This window comes from Thermobia domestica, chromosome 6, assembly GCF_964235325.1.
Source record: "Thermobia domestica chromosome 6, izTheDome1.hap1.1, whole genome shotgun sequence".
In the NCBI taxonomy this organism is placed as follows: Eukaryota; Metazoa; Arthropoda; class Insecta; order Zygentoma; family Lepismatidae; genus Thermobia; species Thermobia domestica.
Window position 1 is genome coordinate 307,036,488 of NC_137459.1, and position 20,208 is coordinate 307,056,695.

General features: G+C 34.4%; 1 protein-coding gene across 1 annotated transcript in view; it reads left to right on the forward strand.

Annotated features, from left to right (window-relative positions):
* The window catches only part of GlcAT-S (Glucuronyltransferase S), a 109,061-nt gene that overhangs the window by 61,887 nt on the left and 26,966 nt on the right, over nucleotides 1-20,208 (forward strand).

Here is a 20,208-nt window from a genome sequence, read left to right on the forward strand (position 1 = left end):
TTAATAGCTTCTTATGTATATACAGAAATAGAGAGATAATATAGGTGTAGATGTATATAGTTGAAAACAAAGGGATCCTTGAACGGAATAAAATTAAATAATATTAATTAACATTATTTATATTATATAAAAATTAAATAAATTAATTAATAAATAAAATTACCAAGATACAGTGGAAACATTATTACAACTTACGCTTAGAAACGCATCATCAGATGGACAGGAAGAAGAACGGTTTAAAAAATGAGGAGATTTAAAGAACGGAGAAAAGGCTGATAAGCATCTTGGTAAGCGTTCTGTTATAGTGGTAACGCGAGTATGTTACCAGGCTGTAAGTAAATGTAGTTTATCTTCCTATTTGGTGAATGAAGCGTATAGTGAAAGGGCTCATATTGTATTTTAGGGTCATGTATTTTCTCTTTCTTTTCCTCCCTATTTATTTTACCAGAAAATTATGAAAACGATCACACACACTAATCCCTTTTGCTCGTCAAATAGAGAGGAATAAGCCGGGAAAAAGGAAATAGAAATTAAAACACAGTAAAACACAGTATTTTTATGTCACTTTTGTCAGTTGCGTCCTGCAATTCAATAAAGGGCAAATTCGAATGAATGTAATGAGGAAATATAACTCGAATGCCTTAATGTACACTTATGTCCAAAATTGTTGTCGCATGTCTTTAGAAATTACATAAATAGAAATAACTCTCTTTCTTGTGATAGAAAATGTCACATTTTTTTCTTGGAAATAAGCAGAAAACAAAACACATATTTCCAAAAAAATATTTCAATAAAAATTAAGGAATAAGCAAGTTATAATTAAAAAAGAAATCTCCGAAACTTTCATCGAAAATTCTAAGTTCCATTTTCGTAAACGTGGCAAACGCGCAACGAAATTTACAAAGAGGGAGAGAATTTTATGCTTTGTTAGAAATACAACGTAAATCTGTCATAAGGTTAGCTATTATACATGTGGCACAGCTCTAACAATCATCGCTATTAAGCATTTTACATTTAAACAAAGGACTAAAGAGAAATAAGCTGCAAAATGTGCGAAGCGATCAGGCATTTTGTGTTAGTGGGTTCGTTATATGCATCTGCCAAGGTGCAGTCCTTACCGTGTCTTTGTAGAGTAGTCGGTTAAAGCTTGCTCTTTACATACTCTATTTTTCCACGATCATCACTTCCAATCCCATACCCTATAGTAACTTTTTTTTTTTTTAAAGAAAAGCTTGATTCTGTGAATTCCTTAAGGAACAATGTTTTGTTCTAATAATGCTCCTTAGTATTATGCTCTTCATTCTAGTTTATTTGAATATTTCCAAATAATTTAGAATTATGTCTTTAAAAACATTAAAATTGTCAAGAATTTTATAAAAAGAGGAAGCTTCATTTACAATCATATTCATAATCGAAATGAGAAACTTACAAATAATGGAATTTTAATTAACATATGACTAAACTTTCATAAAACAGTAATTAAATGAAACATTTACTCCGCATAGTTTCTGCAAGTAATATGTAGGAAATAGACAGAAATAATGAACGTAAACTATTAGATGTCGATTAAAAATTAGTAGGGATAGTTCTAAAGCCAAGTAGAAAATTCTCTCTGCTTCATGAAAATAATAAACATTTTACAAAAATGATGGCATTTTTGCTGTATCGAAAATTTGTTTAGTAAATAAATAAATAAAATACTATTACATAATGCAATCACTCTGACTCGATAGCTTGAAGAGAAACTGTATCGGCCGCGATCCTTCGGCTTTGTTCGTAGCACACGAAGGGACACGAAGTTTATCCGAACCAAGCGAAAGGGTGTAGAAAGAAATAGTGGCACGCCACAGAACGGCATGATATGTGTTAATGGTCACGGCAGTGACACGGACGGATCATGGCAGGGGAATGACATGGGCATGATACACTATGTGTGAGTTGATCTTTAACTGAAAACTGGCACATTCAGTGCACGAGGGAGTCAAGTTCACTTTTGATATTTTAGACATGTTTTACCTTTAAGATCCTCACTTGAATCTCCTTTCAGAGCGCATAAGGTTCAAAGATTCATGTTCAGAAATTGTTAAAAATGCAAAGTATATCTGTCATAATGTTAGTTACTATACATATGGAATAGCTCTAATAATGATGTTAAGAATTTTACACGTAAACAAAGGAATAAATAGAAATAAGCTACAAAATATGCGAAAAGATCATGCATTTTGTGTTAGTGGCTTTCTTATATGCGTCTGCAAAGTAGTCCGCTCTTAAGTTACCTTTGTAGAATAGTTATTTAGCGCTTGCTCTTTATGCTTTATTTTTCCATAACCATCAGTACAAATCACATACCCTACAGTCTTTTTTTTTCTTTTTTTAAGAAACGCTTGTTCTATCTATTCGTTATAGTGTTTGCCAACAAGTAGTAGAGTGATTTGTTAAAGCATGATTTAGTGCCCCCTTTTTTTTCGATGATCATTAGTTCCAACTCCGTGCCTACAGTATTTTTAAAATTTTGTTCGCGAGATTTCGTTATACAGCTCTCTTCTATTAATAAAAGGTATTTGGTTAGTAGTTTAAATTTGGGCAAACAATTCAAATTTTTGCCTTTAAACGTGTTAAAATTATCAAGAGTTTTATAAAAAAAAAAAAAAAAAAAAGTAGCAGCTTCATTGTCATAACGCGAAAATGAAACTTTAATAAAACTTAATCAACATATCATTAATTTTAATAAAACAATACTTTCGTTTTTATCACGAAGGGGCTAAACCATGGCTATACAGAGGCTGGCCAAAAATTTCCCATGTGGGTCATACCCCTTTATTGGGACAAATGTCATCTTACTTTTCAAAAGGAGTTTATAAACAAAATTTAATCTACCTATTTTAAGAGTTTCGGAAGATACTATATTTTTATCACAAATTTGGAGCCGATTTCTCCCTTAGGATACCGATTCTAATGAAAGCAATATGATAAAAAAGAAAACTGATTCGACTACCTTCGAAGTTTAATTTCAAACGATTCAGTCATTATCCGTAATGAAAGTGATGAGTACAAACTATTTCTCCCGGGGCAGAATTTCAATACACAGGGTTAAAGTAGCACTGCAAAAATACTGGTTTCTTCGGAAGTTTGGATGGGAGTGGTAAGAATTTCATTGGTCCCAGGAGAAAATGTGCCCCAGTGCTACCCCCTGAAATCACCAGTACGTGGTGATGAGGCAATCAACATCAACTTAGTTTTTACAAATTGCCCTCTCTCCTTTTAGAAGTCAAGCTATCGTAAACGCTGGGATAAGTTTTCACTTACTTCATTGACGAATTTATATAAGTAGATTCAAGTCCCTAATGACGGACTCGCAGGATACACTATTTTTATCGTGTATTTTGAATCTCCTTCTGCTTTAGGATATATATTTTGGCGACAGTGAGGTGGTGAAATCACGACTCTAGCCAAATGATTTGGCGTAGGAGACTTGGGTTCGATTCCCGGAGGGAGCTCATGTGGTTCGGATTCCACATTAATCAGTAGGTCGCGTCTCATATAGCCTCGCTGTTGAAAGAGACTTTAAACTCAAAATCAACTCAACTCTAGCAAAGTGATTCTGATTTTCAAAAAATCGTTTGACGTAGTTCAGCGTTTACTTGTGATGAGGAGACAGAAAACTTCGATTCATATTTTTATGTTGAGAAAGTATTATATAAATTACCTTTATACCTTTTCCTGTAGATGCTGAATATTCGAAAACTCGATTACACGGAACCATTTATTTTAGTGAGGAGTTTATATATCAAACTTCATCTATCTAACATGAGGGACTTTTGAGATACTTTATTTATAGGTTAAATTTTAAAATTCCATTTCCCCCTTAGGATGCAAATTTAAACAAAACATTGACAAAACGACAGTGCTAATTATGTTCAGAAAACCATTTAACTAAACTAAAAAATGAAGCAACCACCCCTTTTCGTATAATTTGTTTGTGTGTGTTATCAAGATGTATTTAATAAGCTAGCAATCGTGGAGCAGTCAGTTAGTGTGCATTCACTAAATGTTCAAGTTTGGTGATGATTAGCAGTTTTTCTTTTCTTTTTTTTTTATTATTATGTTTAGATTTTGTTAGTGATATTTTGTTAAACAACTCTCTTTTAATCCAGCGTGGGAGGTCCGGGTTCGATTCCCTTCGGAAGCTCATGTGGTTCGGATTTCACGTTAATCAGTAGGTCCACGTCTTATACGGTTTCGCTGCTGAACGGAATGTTAACTCAACAATTTCTTTTTATCCAAAAAAATATTTCTCAATATTACTAATTTAATGCTATTCAATTTGAATATGTGCATAAAGTATAATTCAAACTTCTATATTTATCAGATATTACAATTAGCAAGATTTCAATAAAAAGAAGGAACTTGATTGTCACAACCTGAAAATGAAACTTTAATAAAAGTTTAGTCAACATACCCGCAACTTTAATAAAACATTACTTTCCTATTTATTATGCATCATGTAGTGCTAACTATATTTGTTGTATAATTTTGCAATACAAATTAATTTAAATATTCTAGAAAAAGTAACTACATTTGTTAATTCCTTTTGTACACAATGACATGGGCGTCACTGGCGGGGGAGACGGGGGGACGCGTCCCCCAATATTTTGAAATACGAAATATTCAGTATTTTACTTTACTTTAATTTATTTAGATACTCACTAGCAGTTAGATCCCCCCCCCCCCCAAATTTTACATCCCAGAGACGCCAATGCACAATGATTTGATAAATCGTTACATTACTACATAAACAAGTATGAAAGTATCAAAATTATAAGTAAATGTGGTTGAAATAATTGTTCAGAACTAGCGTTCTTCTCAATAAAAACTAACACCAGTAAGTAAATGAAGAGGCAGCAACATAAAAACTAATACTTTTTCTCCCCAGCAGGGGTGAGTGTGTGTGTGTAAAAACGTGACATCAAGAAAGCAACGGTAGCTACGTGTATTGTGTTAATATCGCATTAATCTACATATAATAATGTTCATCTAGCAACTTTGTTTGTATTTTTTGAATTCATATAATTTTGTGTGTTATGAAATACAAATATATTGAACAGTCTCAAACCAACGTCGATAAATTATTAAGAAACCAGCGACTACACAAGGATTACATCAACCAATAATTAATATAATATTAAAAAACATATATCAATTGGCGATTAAAAAATAGTGTTGGTCAACATGAAGATCTACGAGTATCATTTTACGCGAAGTTGTCTAATATATATGTGAAATTAAAATTAAATATTTTTAAAGACAGCACTCCAAGTTAATTTGTTGGATTGTAAATGTAATATTTAAAAAAAACGCTTAATACTCTTTGATGAGGGTGAAAAGGCGACGTAAATAAGTTTTCGGTTTGATGCCTGATCTTGAGTTTGTCGTCTTTTTGAGCACTGAGGCTATATGAGACATAGATCTATAGCTTAATGTGGGTTCCGAAACACATGCGCTCTTACCGAGAATCCGAACTGGATCTTTTGCGTCGAAAAGGCGTACGTGAGCCTTATAATCACGAAGGAACAGTTTTCACTTCAAGGAGAAATCCCAATCGGAGGTGACTTGAAGGAATTTATTTCGGAAGAAAAATTAAATATTTGCATGAATTTCAGAATGGTTAACTTTTTCAGGTCTGAAAAACCTATTTAGTTGCGTCTGAACTTTTGGAAATGTCATTTTGAAGGTAAATAGAGTCTTGAGTGTGTGTGTTTTATAATGTATTTTACAGTGACTTTATTGTTTCTCATAGTCATTCTCTGAAATGAAGTTTTTAAAGTGGCAATTTTAGTCGAAATCTTTTATTTTAAGATATGTGTATGAAATTAAGTAGCGTTTGAAGGATTGATCTTAAACGCTTCATACTTAACACGTTATCTTTCACCCAGTGTTTCTTTCGGACAAGCTCTGACAGTGCCCCCCCCCCCCCCCCCCCGTAATACTGACAAGAAGAAGGCAGAGTTTGGTAAGTGAACTTCGGAGCCATTTTTGGCGAGGTGGTAGTGCACATTTAAAGAGTTAATATTACAAACTGAGAGAGCGCAATGGCCAAAAATAACGGAGAAAAACCGTCTTAAAGTTTTCTACTCTCCTCATATATCGTACGACGTACGAACTTACCAATTGACGGTGTAGCAGAGTGAATAAAATGTATAACTTATGTGTAAAGTGTCCTGGGTTCGATTCCTGTTCGAGTCACATCTTTTTTTTTCTTCAACCAATAAGTAGGCATTTGTAACTGTAAGTAAAATATTAATTCATCGTAAGTTTATAATGAATAAAACAATAAAAGTTTTCAAATCACTTGTCTTCTAGTATTAATCTTTCAATGTCACATGTTAACTTGCAAACAAAATTTAATCTATTCCGTAAATATACTGATATCACGAGTCATATTATGGTTACGACCAGTGGCTTATTTGCGATTTTATTTGGGGGGGGGCTTTGCCAACTTTAGTCCTGGAAATGTGAAAATTCTCAAAGATATTTCATTTACTTTAATATAGCAAATAACTTTTCTGGGGGGCTTAAGCCCGAAAGCGCCCCCAATAAATACGCCACTGGTTACGACAGTCGTTGTGTAATAAATGTTCTTGACGCTTCGTGTCTACATCTGTTGACAGTGTACGTATTACAAAGGAGATGAGGGGGAAATCCCCTTTGCTAATACTGCATGTTGCTATAACCAAAGGAGATTTCCTCCTTATTCCCCTTGTAATTCGCACACTGTTTACAGATGTAAACACGAAGCGTCAAGAACATTTTTTACACAAGGACTGCGGTAACAATAATATTTACGGAATAGATTAAATTTTGTTTCTACCGTAGTTAAAATGGAACATTGAAATATTTTACAAGTGATTTGAAAATTTCTATTGTTTTATTCATTATAAACATATAGTGAATTAATATTTTACTTATAGTTACAAATGGCTACTTTATTGGTTGAAGCAAAATAATAATAATAATAATAATAATAATAATAATAATAATATGTATGACTCGAACAGGAATTGAATCCCTAACCCTTTACGCATGATTCAAAGATTTTCCTCACTTTGCCACGCCGACATTTGATAAATGTGTGGTCGTACAATTTATGCAACGAGTAGAAAACTTGAAGACGGTTTTTCTCCGTTATTTTTGGCTATTGCGCTCTCCCAGTTTGCAATATTAATTATTTAAATGTGCATTAACAACTCGCAAAAAATGGTCCCGAACTTCACTTACCAAAGTCTGCCTTCTCCTTGTGAGTGTCCTCCCCCCCCCCCGGAACATTAATTCTGAAAGAAGCACTGCTTTCACCAAATACTGATTTTTGTTTCTAATCTTGTAGACATATCTGCTGAGGTGGTAGTCATAATTTACGTTTTAGCGAAATATTTCTGAATAGAATTTCGTTAAGACAAACGGTGACTTTAAATCTATACTTCGTACACATTATGGATTACAGGGGATACCTAGTACTTTGCCGTACTATGTAAGGTATGCCGAACAATTGTTCGTAAGGAGAGTGCACAAGAAAGTAAAAAAGCAGTATCATCTTTAGATTTTTCTTCAAAACTTTCAATTGAAAAATAATTCGTTGAGCATTGAGACAATTTTAAACAAATTCAAAATACTTTGATGGATTCCTAATTGCAATCCTTAATTCAGAAATTGAGGACATTTATATTCTAAGTGACGAAAATACCAGAGGTTCTTGTCTAACGAGTTAATTGGCTTCCTAGCGTTGTAAGGACGTATCTTCGCCCTTACTGGTTTGCTGTAATAAGGTAAAAAGATTAAATATATTTTATACATATTTATATGTTAATTAGTAAGACTATATATATATAATCTATTAGGTCTGGCCAGACACACATCTATATATATATATACATATATAATTGTAGAGGATAACTTGTGTATAGAATTGTGTTCATAGTTTGTGCTTATATTTTTTTTTTTCTAACGTACTTTTTTCCTTTAGCTTTTAAATATTTGGTGGCTGCAAATTTTAGAATGGAATTACTAGAATCTCGGAGGGTTTGCCTACCCAAGCTGTTCTTTTTCTTTAGCGAAAATATAAACCTAATAAAAAAAGAGAAAGTAACGCGTCCACCGACCATATAAAAGAAGACCCTCAGTCGTAATTTTTTAGAAGATGGTCAGGAGGGCTAAGTGATGTCCTTTTGAAATTCTCTGTCTTCTGGTAGGGAACTATCTAAATGATGATAGTTGTAGAGAGAAGGAATTTTCTCTGGGCCTAAGTGATGGCCGTAGAAATATTATGTTGAAATAAAATTCATGTAGGGGACTATCTAAGTGATGATAGTTGCAGAGAGAAGTAATTTTCTCTGGGCCTAAGTGATGGCCGTAGAAGTATTATCTTGAAATAAATTCATGTAGGGAAGGCCTGAATGACGGTCTATACAGAAGCGTTAATTTAACTTAGTTCTGAGATTCAAATGGCTAATATATTGAAGTATTAGATATTTTTTTTATTTAGGCCAGAGGAGACCAAAATGATTTTGTTCTCTTTAAGGAAGTTAACCTTCTATGTTCACAAGTGGGTGTCATAGATGAAAGGTTAATCTAATTTTTTTTTTTTTTGGATAGAAAGTTGAAATCAGGCTTTCTTGATAGAAGTAGGACATCGGTCGAAGCTTGTTCGAAGTGGCGGACAGCGGGTTTCCGAGTAGAGTAAATTTGGGAATCTGTGGGCATCGATTAAGATACTTTTCTATTCAAAAGATACAAAGGTTAATTAGTTAAGGCTGAAGAACTTCAATGACAGAATTTTGATTATTTGTACATATGTATATTTGCACTTTTATTCTAAAAATAAATTAATATCAATTCTACAAGTGTTATATATTAAATATATATTTCTCAGAGCAAAAACCTACAACCTTAGTTTGATAGATAAAAATTAGATTTCAGCTAAAACCTTCGGTTGTAGGAGAAGAAGAGGATTAAGACAATTTATTTTATTATTAAAGGTAAGATAAGAGTAATGCTTTATGAGAGAAGCATTATACTTAATTATGTAGTGGCCTGTTACATGCTATGCATTTGAGGTTATGGAGAAGAACAGGTTAAACCATTAACATAAATGGGGGCTCGTAGCCGGAATTGAACAGCAGACATAGAATTGTATAGATATTTGAAAAGCTCTTATCGTAACCTTTATGCTACTGAGATCTGGTAGGTTTAAAAGAGGAAAGATGGAAAATTCAATAAGTTTAGACGAACTTAAGAGTGCTTTGGGTTTAGCACCGGAAACTGAAACTAGCCTTGACAGTTTATTAGAAGAAATAAGAAAATTAAAAACTAGAAATCATGAAAGTAGAAGTGAAGAACAGTGTAATTGCGGGAAAATAGAAAATCTTATAGATATTAAGTTATCTACTCCGACATTTTCTGGTACAAAAAATGAATGCCCGTTTGAGTTTTTAGATGCGGTAGATGAATTTGTAAAACAGAAGAAAATAAGTGAAAAGGACGTTCTGGATCAGGTTCTTCCGAAAATATTGTTAGAGGAAACGGGACGCTGGTATAAATTCCGTAGACCTTTCGATAACTACGCGAGTTTTAAACACAGTTTTCTGCAGGAACATTTTTCTTTTGAGTACAATCAGGAAATAGAGACACAGATTGTTAAGAAAATACAAAACCCTGATGAATCTTTGGCAAAATTCATCAGAGATATGGCAACACTGTTCTCACGCCTAAGAAATCCGCCGACAGAGAAAGAGCAAATAACTAAGATAATATCCAAATCGCATCCTAAGTTCAGACAATTTCTTCATGGAAAGGAATTTGAGTCCTTGAAGAAATTAGAGATGGAATCTTTACAGATTCAGTCTTATTTATTAGGAGAGTACAATTATTTGCAGCAGGCTAAAACAGTAAATATCACGGCTTCTCATTCAGTGGCGGCAATTACAGAAAGAGAGGAAACAGACTCTTTGAATACGTCCCAAGTTGCTGTTTCAGCGTTGGATCCGGCAAAATTTAATAGAAACAAAAAAGAGCACGTTCAAAATAATAGCGTACGGGAAGAGAAAAAGAGAATTCAGTGTTACTTTTGCCGTAAATTTAATCACAAAAGTTTCGAATGTTCTGAAAAGAAAAAGCAGGAAAGATCGAAAAACACAGTATCAGCTTCTGTGTTGGACGGGAGGAATCCTGTTAAGAAAGAAATCCAACCCTATTTGTATGGATATTTCTATCGGGCTAAGAAATTTTTATATCTGGACAGTGGTAGTTTTATCTCATTAGTTAGCAAGTCTGTTGCTAACCAATGGAGGAGGAGAGGGGCTACTTTTGAGAAAAAAGAGCTAGAAATTTCTCTAGCGAGCGGCCACACGAAGAGTATAGGCATCATAACACCTTCTTTCTGCGTGAAAAAGGGTAGATTTAGACATAGCTTCTACGTTCTTCAGGACATAAATATTCCGATCATATGTGGGGCAGATCTGATAAAGAAAATGGGGATTTCATTACATTTGAGAGAGGGTGGTTGGAGGTTCCAAAATGAGCATAAGATCACTCCGTTTGCCCAACCCAATGAAGCTGACGACCTCGACAATACAAACACTTGTAGGTCAACAACTAGAAATAGAAGAATAAAGGCAAGCAACGCCAGGGGGTCTGTTTTCCCCAGTAACCTCACCCGGGAAGAAGAAAAGGAGGGGTCATTCACACAAGGCTATACAAAAAAGGTCCGAGGATCAGGTCGGAAGAGCACCAAAAACAAAGTGGCAACTATTGCAAAAAACGGGGACACGAACCGTCTTCCAAGAAGACGGTAGTTCGTAAACAATTGAGGGAACCTCTGGTAAGATGTCATATTCTTGGATTCGAAGAAGTTATGTACCTAGACGTTGGGAGCAGTATTTCTTGTATTAGCCCTGAGATAGCTGAAAAGTGGAAAAAGAGAGGGGGAAAGATAAAAAAGAATTCTTTTGAAATCCTGTTAGCTTCTGGTTCTACGAAGACTAACGGTTCCATGACAGTAAATGTACACTTTTATGGTAATACTGTTCGACAAACATTTCACATAGTCCCCAACCTGATAAAATCTGTCCTTGTTGGTAGATGTTTTATTGCAAAAACGGGCTTGTCAATACATTTAAAATCAAATGGTTGGAGCATAGACAATGGAGAAACACTTGTTTGTTTATTTGATTCCCCGGAAACAGTAAAGAAAGAAACAGAGAGTGAAGTACACCTCATTGAAGAAAATAAAACAGATGATATTGAGACAATGATCAATAAAGTTAATTTAGAACCTACTTTAATGAAGCAGTTCAGGGAAATTGTTTATAAATATAAAGATGTATTTTCTGAAAAACCAGGGTTGACGGATGTTATTCAACACTCCATTACATTAAAAGATACAAGACCATTTTATTCAAAGTTACGGCCTTTATCTGAGGAAAAAAGGAGAATTATGTCCAAATTGTTGGACGAGATGGAAGAACAAGGAATTATAGAAAAAACAATATCTTCTAATTATATTAGCTGTCCTATATTACATCGAAAGAAATGTGGCAAGTTTAAATTAGTTCTTGATGCCCGTAGGTTAAATTTAGCCACGCAGAAGGAACCGACGAATATTCCGGGACTTTTTGAAGCATTAAGCTATTTAGGAAATCGAAAATATTTTCTTAAGTTAGATTTAACTTATGCATATGCAAATATTATGATATCCCCAGAGAGCCGTCAGTATACATCATTCATAACTCACAAAGGAGTGTTCCGCTATGTCCGAGGAGTTTATGGCTTGTCGGGAATGCCTAGTACTCTAAATAAACTAATGCAGATAGTTCTAGGTGAACTATATTACACGAAAGTAATTGCTTTTTACGACGATTTGGTAATTTCTACTGAAACCAAAGAAGAAATGTTACAAATCTTGCAGGATGTACTGGAAAGATTCAAGAAAGCGAATTTAACTGTCAGTCCATCGAAGGCATTATTTTTTGCAGAACAAATGGAATTTTTAGGATTCCAAGTAAAGCAGGGATACTTGTCTTGTACTGAAGAGAAAAAAAAGATGGCTCAGCAGATACAGAGGCCGAAAACGAGAAAGCAATTACAATCATTGCTTGGATATTTTTCTTATTTTCGTCAGAATATAAGAAATATGGCTAAAATAACTGCATGCTTGAGTGATTTACTAAAGCAAAATAATCGTTTTAAGTGGGAAGAGAAACACGAAAATGCACTACAGGAACTAAAATCAGCTCTGATAAATGATAAGAAATTGTTAATTCCTAGGATAGGGGAGGAATTTTATTTATTTGTAGACTCTTCAGCTGTTAGTTCTGGCTATGTCCTCGCACAGAAGAATGAGGAAGGAAAGCTTTGCGTAGTGGCGTATGGGTCAAAGAAATTAACACCGTCACAGCAAGTTTATAGTACAACAAGGAGAGAGTTACTAGGGATTCTGCTAGCAGTAGAGAGATTTGAATTGTATCTGATACATTCACCGAGAATAATCATTTATACTGATCATGAGGCATTACTTACAATGCTTAAGTCTTATAAGCTATCTGCTACTCTAACAAGATGGATGGCTAGAATTTCTAGATTTCCAGTTATTTTGAAGTACAAAAAAGGAGCTAAATTGTACGTAGACTATCTCTCAAGAATTGAAAGTGGACACACAGAGCCTATGGAATTTGAAGGTTCGGAAGTTGCTAATGAACAATATCCACTGGAATCCGAAAATGATACAGGATACTTCAAAATAGAAGATAAGGATGGTTCCCTCGTGAACTACGATGATTTTAGAAAAGAAGAGAATTTATTTATTGATCTTGAATTTAGTAGAAGAATGAAAAACTTCAAACAAGAAATCAAACAGAAAGGGAAAATGCAAGAACACAGATTTAGTGGAAATATCAAGATTAAGCCGGAGGACAAGATTAGTATGCTATCAGAACTACCATTCTGTTTGGCTGTAGATGGCAGCACGGACCAAAAATGTGGGAGTGAAGAAGACCAAGAAAATTACACAGAAGAAATTTTAGTTGACAGTAAAGCAATTAGAGAACTTCAAGAAGGGGATGAAGTTTTATCACAATTAATTTGCTTTTTGGAGAATGATGTTTCAAGTTTCAGCAAAGCAAAGAGAAAGAAACTTAAGCTCCTAGCGAGAACAGCATTCATTGCAAAAAACAGAATTTTGATGAAAACTGTTAAAATCAGAGGTTTAAATCGAGATGTCATTTGGCTTCCTACTAAGTTGAGAGCTGTGGTATGTGATGTAACCCATAATAAGAAATATTCTGGGCACCCAAATTTCAAGGATACTCTTTTGAGAATAAGAAAGAAATATTATTGGAAGACGATGTTCAAAGACATTAAACAATTCTCACAAGCATGCGTCGCTTGTAGTATCTTTAAAGACGCTGGAAAGGCAAAATACGGATTTATGTCTAGCACACTCGTGGAGAAGGCAGGTCAATGTGCGTATATTGATGCCCTAGGGCCATTAATTAGATCAAGTACAGGGGGACACGTTTTTTGTATAGTAATCCTTGATGCATTCACTCGATTAGCAAAATTTTTCCCTCTTAGAAAAGTAACATCAAAGACAGTAGCTGATTGTCTAATAAAATTTTTTTGTGACAATTCCTTCTATCAGTTTGTCATTTCTGATAATCATGCTGTATTTACAAGTAGACTGTGGAAGGAAACTTTAGAGTTGCTTAGAGCAAAAGCTGTGTATATTTCAGCTTATAGAGCTTGTGCTAATAAAAGCGAACTTTGGGTTAAGCAAATCAAAACAAGTATTTCTATATACAGCGAAAAACACAGTGACTGGTCGAAAGATATAAAGTTATTAGAATTTGCTTTGAACTCGAAAACTTGTTCGGCGACTGGCTTTTCCCCTTTTCAATTGACTTTTGGCAGGGAGGTTCAATTTCCTTACAATATGTCTGAGACCAGTGAAGGAGTACATGAGGTCATTCAACATGATTACTTAAAATCTGTAGACGAGCTTAAAAAGAAATTGAAGTCTTCTTGGGACTGTGCTAATTTAACGCAAAGGAAGAAACATGAAGCCTCAAAGAAATTTTACAACAAGGGTCGAAAACAACATCATTTCAAAACAGGACAAAAGGCCTGGGTCAAGGCAGTGCGTCTGTCTTGTGCACCCAAAAACATTTCTGCCGCGATGTTACCAAAATATTTAGGTCCCTATTTATTGGAGAAACAGTTAGCCATGAACACATTTTTAGCTAAAAACATATTTACAGGCAAGATCATAAAAGTTAATACCGACCAAATGAAACCGTTTTGGAAACCACCGTCTTTCAGCGAACATCTTCCGGAGCAGAGAGAAGATTTTGTTATGAGAACGCCGGAAATGAAGGGGAGGGGGAAGAAAGACCCTAAAATAAAACTTCCTTTTTCGGAGAGGAAAAAATAGCCGATGAGGAAGGTTATATACATATAATTCCTATTGTACGAACTTGTCAAACAAAATAGGAAAAAATTAGAGAAGCTTTAGTTTTGTATTAGACAATCTAGTGTGAAGACTTATAGTACACTCTTAGAGATGAACTCAATGTTCAAAAAACCACTTTCGAAGCAGAGATCGGTCTATGCTTCTTGTAGACCTAGAGAAGACAACCCGTACGAACTAGCCTTGCTTCTGCACGTCGATAATGAAAAGGCAGAAAGAGGTAGGAAAAGGAAATTTAACCAAATTTCTGAACGAAAAGGCTACGATCCAAAGAACTGCACACTTACAGAGCTGAGATTAATTAAAAAAGAAGAAATCATGGAGGTACATTCCATGCCAGGAACATCCTCCAAGAGTCAACCGTGGGTTGAAGATGATGACCAGGATGTGCTGTCTATTTTCGCAGATGACATCAATTTTGATGGACTTCCACTGACTCCCGGGAAATTCTTAGAGGAGGAAAGACCCTCGGAAGACAAGAAAAGTGCTGCGAGAAAACTCCACTTCTAATCCAGAACTTAGTTTCAGTGTTTAGTGAAAACTGTGGTGTTTGTGTTTTTTTTTCTTTTTCTTTAAAAAAAAAAAAAAAACAGTTCGAGACTTTTAGACTAGGCTAAAATAAGCCTTAAAGTAGAAATTAATATCTTGTGTGTGTGTTTTGTGATATTAAAAATATAAAAAAGGGGTGTAGTGAAAAAATCTTAAGAAAGACAGTTAGAGACAGTGAACTTTCAAAGAATAAGTGATATATTCAATATTTTTTTTTTTTTTTTTGTTTGTCCGGGGCTATGTAAGGACGTATCTTCGCCCTTACTGGTTTGCTGTAATAAGGTAAAAAGATTAAATATATTTTATACATATTTATATGTTAATTAGTAAGACTATATATATATAATCTATTAGGTCTGGCCAGACACACATCTATATATATATATACATATATAATTGTAGAGGATAACTTGTGTATAGAATTGTGTTCATAGTTTGTGCTTATATTTTTTTTTTCTAACGTACTTTTTTCCTTTAGCTTTTAAATATTTGGTGGCTGCAAATTTTAGAATGGAATTACTAGAATCTCGGAGGGTTTGCCTACCCAAGCTGTTCTTTTTCTTTAGCGAAAATATAAACCTAATAAAAAAAGAGAAAGTAACGCGTCCACCGACCATATAAAAGAAGACCCTCAGTCGTAATTTTTTAGAAGATGGTCAGGAGGGCTAAGTGATGTCCTTTTGAAATTCTCTGTCTTCTGGTAGGGAACTATCTAAATGATGATAGTTGCAGAGAGAAGGAATTTTCTCTGGGCCTAAGTGATGGCCGTAGAAATATTATCTTGAAATAAATTCATGTAGGGAAGGCCTGAATGACGGTCTATACAGAAGCGTTAATTTAACTTAGTTCTGAGATTCAAATGGCTAATATATTGAAGTATTAGATATTTTTTTTATTTAGGCCAGAGGAGACCAAAATGATGGTGTTCTCTTTAAGGAAGTTAACCTTCTATGTTCACAAGTGGGTGTCATAGATGAAAGGTTAATCTAATTTTTTTTTTTTGGATAGAAAGTTGAAATCAGGCTTTCTTGATAGAAGTAGGACATCGGTCGAAGCTTGTTCGAAGTGGCGGACAGCGGGTTTCCGAGTAGAGTAAATTTGGGAATCTGTGGGCATCGATTAAGATACTTTTCTATTCAAAAGATACAAAGGTTAATTAGTTAAGGCTGAAGAACTTCAATGACAGAATTTTGATTATTTGTACATATGTATATTTGCACTTTTATTCTAAAAATAAATTAATATCAATTCTACAAGTGTTATATATTAAATATATATTTCTCAGAGCAAAAACCTACAACCTTAGTTTGATAGATAAAAATTAGATTTCAGCTAAAACCTTCGGTTGTAGGAGAAGAAGAGGATTAAGACAATTTATTTTATTATTAAAGGTAAGATAAGAGTAATGCTTTATGAGAGAAGCATTATACTTAATTATGTAGTGGCCTGTTACATGCTATGCATTTGAGGTTATGGAGAAGAACAGGTTAAACCACTAACAGCGTAATTCTTTATTTCTTTTCTGTACACGAAAATAAATAGATATACCTATGATATTAATCAAAGAAACTTCTTTTTAACGTAACAAGCAATTATTATAACCACACTTATTTCTAATTTAATATGATGTGTAACTCACTAGCGTGCGCAGGACATTGGGAATGTGGGTGCCAGATTTAAAGTACCACCGTGTGGAATGTCGTCCTCCCCCCCCCCCCCCTTTCCGCTAAGAAAAGATAGCGCCATTGCACCCGACGCTGCGTCGGCGACGCACGACACACACGCAGACGGGAAATAATGTACATGTAATCTCTTCTCAGTTTGTAATAATTCTACATAAAAAAGTTTGTCTAATGGGGGTGCCAAGGCACCCATGGCACCCACCTTGCGCACGCCTATGGTGTAACTCTTGTTATAGATGTTATATCAGCTTGAGAGTTTACACTGTAAAAGTTATAGGAAGAGAGTCCATAGCTATCTGATGATTAGGCTGCTCTAGAGTGTATTAACTGCTAAGGGGTGCGGGATTAAGGATTGTTCTATTGTTAAATTATTATTTATTATTTAACACCATTTTGAAGAGGGAACATAATTAAATTAACTCTCGCAGAAAATAATAAATATTTTACAAAACAATTGTTTCATAAACTTTATTACATGAATGGTAACTAATGAATGTAGGTGTGCAGTTAGCACTGGCGGTTCAAAATCAGGAGTTTCAATTACATATATGCCTTCTTGGCTAGAGATTCTCCATCCCATTACGCGGAGGAAGAGATATATATTTTTAATATATAGGCCATGGCTGAATTAATAAATATGCTGTTCAATTTTTGTTAATGTTTCAGTGCACCTGGATCTTTTGGGCTATCAACTTTATCTAAAATCTTTTAAATAAATAAAAAACATAACGCAATCACCATAATTTGATCCCACATTGAATACAAGAGTGAAGTCAAAACATACTCTTACAAAACATTATACAGCTGAATGAAGACAGTAAATGAGGCGTATAGTTTCTAAATCCGCCATCTCCTTCATAAAAGGTTTCGAGAAAAACAGAAAAAAAAACTGATAACTCAGAGATTATGTGAGATAAAATTTTCTTTTTAGAAATACTTTACTGCTTTCTGGACATTCATTATAACTACCAAATGACAAAAATCTCTCTCATTCCATTTCTCGGTTATTGCAGAAAGCAGTTTGGAGATGGCGGATTTTGTAAACAACTTTTGGAGATGGAGGATTTTGAAACAAACATACTTAAGTTATTTTTGGGGTTTATTTGCTTCCAAATCATTACTATTATACTTTCGGATAACTATTTCAGAACAGAACAGTACATGGAGATAAACTGAATCTAAACAACGATATTAACTTGTTGGGTGACATTATAATGTGCACAAACAAGGAAAAAAATGAAGCTCTAATCATAGTACGTTAGCTACATTTACGGGTCAAGTTCCGAAGTTCCCAGCCCGTTTAGAAATATCGTCTCCTAGCATAACATAAGCTAACTTAACCTCATCTCACTAACCTAATCTAACCTATTGTGACCTAACCTAACCTAACATAGCTTCACATAACAGGATGGGAACTTCAGAATAAATGCCACCTTTACCAACAAGAAAAGGATTGAAAGTGATCTTTACACTGTTGTCAGATATAGATCTCATCAGAATCATGTTCGGAACACTGGCATTCAGCCTAATCCTCATCTACACTTTCTTCTGTTGACGCAGTCAGTCTCTTTTCAGCATCAACATAAATGGCTAAGTTTGAATTAGCACGCCAATTCTCCCCGAAGTGTTTCGTTAGGAGTTGAACAACATCTTGCAACTTTTCTTCATTAACGTCGGTCTTCAATTCATAGCATAGCATAGAATAGAATCGAGATAGCGGGTTTAGAAACACACTGCTGAGTGGAGATGGCGGCTTTTGAAAAATACCCTGAACTTTAAAGCAGTAATTGAGGGTGGAGGTGGCGACATTTCAAACAACTCTTTTCATCATCATGTAGGGTACGGAAAGGAATACCAGTAAATCTACTTACCTCATTTTTTTTGAAAATTGGAGATGGCGGATTTAGAAACTATACGCCTCAAATATAAATTATTTATTCTAAATGAACGTTTAAAATAAATGTGAATACCATATTGTATGTATACTGATAATCAAATAATTTCCCTAATTTCAGAGATTCAGTTATTCAGATAAGGTTGAATACTAGCATGTGCAATCCTTCTAGTTGGTGGCTTTATACAGGGTGTTTCAAAACAACACCGACAATATTTGGGATGTGGTTAATGACACCAAGATAGGACAAAAAGTATAGACCAATCTGGGTGCACAAATGCTCCCTTTCGGAGTTATAGTCTGCCAAAAATATCAAAAATGAACTTCAAAGGTCCATAGGTCCAAATAGTCGGGTCAAGACTTCACTTACGAACTATAGACTTCACTTGGTCACTCTCTCCAAATATCCAACTTTCACAATCCTGCGATACTTCCACAACAATTTTTATAGAGGTAGTTGGTGAGTACTTCAAATTATATGCCTTTAGCCAAACTACCTCTATAAAAAATGTTGCGTGAGTACCTTAAGATTCTGAAACATGTATTTTTGGATAACGCACATATTAGTTTCTAAGTGAAGTCTTGACCCGACTACGGTAGGTCCCATAGTTTTGGACCTATGGACCTTTATTTTTTTTTTATTTTTTTATTTTATTTTATTTTATTTTTATTTTTTTTTTCATTTCATGTTTTCGGCACCCTATAACTCCGAAAGGAAACATTCGTGAATCCAGGTTGGTCCATATTTTTTGTCTTGTCTTGGTTCAGGAATCACCTCCCAAACGTTATCGGTGTTGTTTTGAAACATTCTGTATATTTGATACCAAATAATAGGTGTGGTTCAGAAGTATAAAAAAGATAATAATAAAAATTCAGTAAGGTTTATCAAATTTGCTTTGAAAACACGCAAAAATCTAGTTAAGAATTTCAAAAGTACTTTAAGAAATTTATCCTACTTTAGAGATACGAATCCACTTTATTTTAATGGCGTAGAGGACTCGGATTCGATTCCCGGTGGGAGCTCATGTGGTTCGGATTCCACGTGAGTTAGTAGGTCCACGTCTAATATAGCAACGCTGCTGAACGGGACGTTAAACTCAAAGTCAACTGAACCCAACTCCATTTTAAGTTTGGTTATGAATACGAATTTACTTTAAATCACTTGCAAAGAAAATACAATTTTCGACTATTGCATTTTCCTTTTCATCAGTCAATAATGAAGCTCTACGTTTTCAATGCAAGAGACGTCTTCTTAATAATGCCAAACAATGGTAGTAATTAGGTATCTTTCCTGTATATAATTTTTAATTACGAAGGAATGTTACGTATGAAATTTTGGCGGCTTGGCAGCAATTGTGCAAGGTATTGGTAGGCAGTAACTGCTAGTGAGAGGCTAGAGTAGAGGTAGAATTTCGGATTTACGTAGTGAGGGTTGTGAGATCGAATCCCACTCAAAGCACATTTTATTTTTTTTTTTTTTAAATATATTTCGATGATTACATCGCAATTTTTTTCTGTATGCTTAATCACATATTCACATAACATTTTATGGATGAAATGTAGCACTTAAA